Here is a 5,046-nt window from a genome sequence, read left to right as displayed (position 1 = left end):
GGAGCCTGTGCACCGCAACGGGAGGGGCCACAGCAGAGAGAGGCCCGCATACCACAAAAAAAAAAAAAAAAAGTAAATGATAAGCGACAGAAAGGTCTGTCACCTAAGTTATTGAATAAACTTTTATTGCGTTCTCCTTGAGTGGCCAGAGGTCTCCCTCACCGCCTTTTCAGACACCTGTGCTTGGAGACACAGTGTGTCCAGATAATGTGGTTTATTGTTCCAACTCATCCTCTGGTTTGACTGTTACTTGATGTCCCCTGAAGTGAACGACCATTGAGTAGGGAGGAAACTGTGCCCTCTCCTTCCACTGGACCTCATCATCACACATGGCAACCAGTGACCAAACAACTCCTGATGTCACCAACAAGTGCTTTTGGAGAGCCATAAAATCAGGCATCTTAATGATTCTTGACAGCACCTGTGGGAAGTGCCCTCATGGATCAACAAGGACAGGTATTGCTATTGTTGCTTCAATACTGATTCCAATTCCCTTCACCCGCCTACATCAGTCACTATTAGCTTGAAATGTGAGACAAATCTCTTTCCAGTTTTTTTCCTTTCCCACATGGATCTCTGTGACCTTGATTTTGGCTTTCTTTACTTCCTTTACGCTTGAAATGGTTATTAATCCTTCCATCAGGGCTTCCCTGGTGGCGCAGTGGTTGAGAATCCGCCTGCCGATGCAGGCGACACGGGTTCGTGCCCCGGTCCGGGAAGATCCCACGTGCCGCGGAGCGGCTGGACCCGTGAGCCATGGCCGCTGAGCCTGCGCGTCCGGAGCCTGTGCTCTGCAATGGGAGAGGCCACGACAGTGAGAGGCCCGCGTACCGCAAAAAAAAAAAAAAAATCCTTCCATCAAAGGCATCTTCATTACTGTCTCCTTCTCCCCTCTCTTCACAAACTACCGCTACAGAACATACCAAACGTTTTACTTATGAACGCCTTATACACCGAAATTGAAAACTTGGTCTGTGGAGCTCCAAACTCTAAAGTTCTATAGTCAGCTCTTCCAGGAGTTGCCTTCAAATTCTCAGTCTTCACATCCCACTCTCTGACCACTGTCTCCTGCCTTTGCAGCTCTGACTTCAATAATTCTTCCTTTGTCTGGGATCTACAATCCATTAATCCTCAAACCATTTCACTGTCCATAACATCATCATGTCTGTCCTGAACCAGCTTCCATCAATGACTCATTACTCTCTGCATCAGACTTGCCTGGTAAAACCCTAACCCATGGCAAAACCAAATGTCCATCAGCCTCACCTTTGCAACAGTCTAGTGAGAAATTCTGCTAGCTCTGCCCTCAAAATATATCCAGAATTCCACCACTTCTCACCACCATTATCACGTGCCCCTCCTCTGCTTAACATACTCCAGCACTGCACCGGTTCCTATCTCAGAGAAACGTTTCCCACCAGTCTTTACATGAATTACAGGCCCTTCACAATCTTGTCCCGCTTATGTCTCTGACTTCATCTTCTACGATTCATCACCTTATTCACTCTGTTCCAGACACACTGGCTTTCTTGCTGTCCCTCAAAGAAACCATACTTACTCAGGCCAGAAACATAAGCTCCACAAAGCAGGGACTTTGTCTATTTTATTCACTGCTGCATTACCAGAGCCTAAACAGTGTCTGGCCTACAGAAAGTATTCAACAAATATGTATTGAGCGATTAATGAATTGAATAAATATTTACTGACTAGCTACCATGTGCCCTATTTTACGCACTGATGATATAACAGTGAACAAAAAAATGACATGGCGCCTGTCCTCGGGCAGCTTATATTTTAGTGATAGAGACAAGCAATAGACAAATGAACGCGATATAAGACGGCCAGTAGGGATACGGGCTATGAAGAAAATAAATCATTTAAAGAAATAGAGTAGTGGGAGTGTCATTTTTGATAGCATGTAAGGGAAATCCTTTCTGAGGAGGTAGCACTTGACAAAAGCCTTGAATAAAGTACAAGAGTGAGCCCTGCAGAGGCCTGGGGAGAGCATTTCAGGAAGAGAGTCCAGCAGGTTCAGAGCTCCTGAGGCCAGGCAAGCTTGGCATGACCAAGGAAAAGCAAAGCCAACATGTGGGGTGAAGAGAGAGCAGGAGAGGGTGCCGTGGGCAGAGAGGCCATCAGAGGCCAGAGTGGGCGCTTGGAACTTTTCTCTGGAAAAATAAAGGAAGCCATTGAGCAGGGCAGTCATAGGATCTGATCCCATTTTAAAGAATCACTCTGGTGCTATGTGGAGGATAGATGGTCGAGGGGTGAGACAGGGCAAAGGGAGACCAGTTAGGAGGTTACTGAAGTAGTAGGTGGGAGTTGAGCTTGGGTGGTAGCAATGAAGGTGGGGAAGATGGTCCAGTAGGATTTGCTGATGCATTAGGTATGAAATGGGAGACAAAAAGATTAAAAAGATGACTCCAGGATTCTGGCCTGAGCCACTGGAAGGATGTCATTTACTGAAATATGGAGTTTCCAGGGAGGAACAGGTTTGGGGAAGATGGTGTTTAAATCAAGATCACCTAAGGAGTGAGATATAGAGAAATGCAAGTCTTGAACACTGGGATGCTAGGGACAATGAGAAGGGGTAGGCAGATAGACTGAGTCTTAATCGCTAAGGAAAATGCAAGAGAGGTGGGACAGGGCAGGGCACTGGAAACCAAGGCAGGGTGGGTGTTCAAGAAAGAGGAAGTGGTCCATTATGTCAGATAGTGATAAGGACTGAACACTGATCATTGGGTTGGTGATGGGGAAGCCACTGAAAACAGTTTCAGTAGAGTGGTAGGGGGGCAGAAAGTCTGATTATTTGGGGTTGAAATAGATCTGACAGACTCCGAATCTACTAGTACTGATTACAGGAACTGGGGAAATAGTTCAACCTCCCTGCCTGTCAGTCTTCACATCTTCCAGTTTATCTTTCTCATAGATGTTGTATAGTAGTCTCTCCCCTTATTCGTGCTTTCGTTTTCTGTGGTTTCAGTCACCTGCAGTGACTGAATATTTTTAATATTTAAAAATATTAAATGGAAAATTCCAGAAGTAAACTAGAAGTTTCCAAATTGCACACCATTGTGAGTATTGTTATGAAATCTCAATCCTTCCTGCCCGGGATGTGAATCATCCTTCTGTCCAGTGTATCCTGCCCATTAGTCACTTAGTATCTGTCTGGGTTGTCAGATTGATTGTTGCAGTATTGCAGTGCTTGTAATCATGTGACCCTTATTTTATTTAATAATAGCCCCAAGGCCCAAGAGGAGTGATGCTGGCAATTCCAACATGCCAAAGAGGAGCCATAAAGTGCTTTCTTTAAGTGAAAAGGTGAAAGTTCTCAACTTTAATAAGGAAAGAAGAAAGGTTTGCTGAGGTTGCTAAGATCTACAGTGGGAATGAATCTTCTGTCTATGAAATTGTGAAAGAAAAGTAAAGTTGTGCTAGTTTTACAGTCGCACCTCAAACTGCAGAGGTTACGACCACAGTGCATAAGTGCTTAGTTAAGATGGAAAGGGCATTAAATTTGTGGGTGGGAGACATAAACAGAAAATGTGTTCTGATTGGTGGCAACGTGTTGTGCCAGAAAGCAACGAGCCTATAGGAAGACTTGAGCGAGGAACCCCCTGAAACGAGTGACAGCAGCTACTTCCTGTAAGTCAGGGGTGGTTACACGCTTGGGAACAGGTTTGGACAGGGCAAGAGGGAGCTACAAACTACTGGGTGTAAGATAGGCTACAAGGATGTATTGTACAACACGGGGAATATAGCCAATATTTTGTAATAACTGTAAAATGGACTATAACCTTTTAAATTGTATAAAAACTTAAATAAACTGCAAAAAGAAAAAGGAACTGTCATTATAGAATCCACAAAAATAAAAAATTACTGGAGAGATCAAGTCTGCTGATGAAGAAGCCACTGCCACATTTCCGGTAGAGTTGAAGAAATTGATTAAGGAAAGAGACCACATTCACATAACTTTTATCACAGTTGACCCTTGAACAACATAGGTTTGAAATGCACTTAAATGTGGATTTTTTTTTCAATAAATACATACTACAGTACAGAATCCACAGATGTGGACACAGAGGGCCTGCAGTAAAGTTACAGTGGGTTTTCCACTGTACAGGGGTCAGTGCTCCTAACCCCCAAGTTGTTCAAGCTGTATGTATAGTGTTATAACTGTTCTGGTTTATCATTAGTTGTTGTTAATCTCTTACTGTGCCTAATTCATACATTAACATTATCATAGGTGTGAATGTATAAGAAAACACATAGTATATGTTGGTATATATAGGGTTGGGTTCTATCCACGGTTTCAGGCATTCACTGGGGGTCCTGGAATGACCCAAAGATAAAGGGAGCACTATTGTACAGATTAAATAAGAATTCAGAAATTCTTAAACTATATGCAAAATCAACCCTAATATTTTAGTGTTATCATATTTAATGATACATATGTTTTTAAAAATGGAAAAGAAACAAATATGTATTGAAGCCTTACTATAAGGCAAGCACTTTGCATGTTTGATCTTTTAGTTCATTTTGACTAGTCCAAATATAAACACACTAAAGTGTTGTACAGGCCTTTTCCTTAAAAAGACCAAATAGAAGTCACAGAGGAAATGACTCATTTAATTTTCTGCATGGGATCCTAAACATTTCTCTTTAATTATTATTGAAATAATCAGTGCTGAAAATCTTTCTAAAAGGATTTATGTCTGACCGAAATCTAGACCTTTGATATTCACTTTAGAGAAAGAGAACACCCACTTAATAACATTTTCAAATAAGATGACTTTGTGGGGTTTTTTTCCCAGCAAAAAAAAAAGCAAAACTAGAGTTTCTTTCAAAGATATATTACCCAGTCTAGCTATGTACACATACCACCCAGTATCAATTTGTATACTTGTTTCTGTGGTTCTGTGGGGTTTGCCCTGTTACTTTGTAATACTGTGTTTTCTAGTTAGTCCTTCCTCAGCCTCAGGCCCTCTTCCCTGCCTTTTCTGAGAAGGAGGCCCCACCCCCCCACCACCACCCCCCACCCCCCCA

General features: G+C 42.6%; 1 long non-coding RNA gene across 6 annotated transcripts in view; it reads right to left on the bottom strand.

Moving 5' to 3' along the window:
• LOC114486987 (uncharacterized) overlaps window positions 1–5,046 on the bottom strand; it is a 30,439-nt gene that overhangs the window by 23,034 nt on the left and 2,359 nt on the right. The window lies entirely within an intron of this gene.

This window comes from Physeter macrocephalus, chromosome 10, assembly GCF_002837175.3.
Source record: "Physeter macrocephalus isolate SW-GA chromosome 10, ASM283717v5, whole genome shotgun sequence".
NCBI classification, from domain to species: domain Eukaryota; kingdom Metazoa; phylum Chordata; class Mammalia; order Artiodactyla; family Physeteridae; genus Physeter; species Physeter macrocephalus.
The sequence above is the reverse complement of the archived record's forward strand: the minus strand, read 5'-3'. Positions and strand labels throughout refer to the sequence as shown.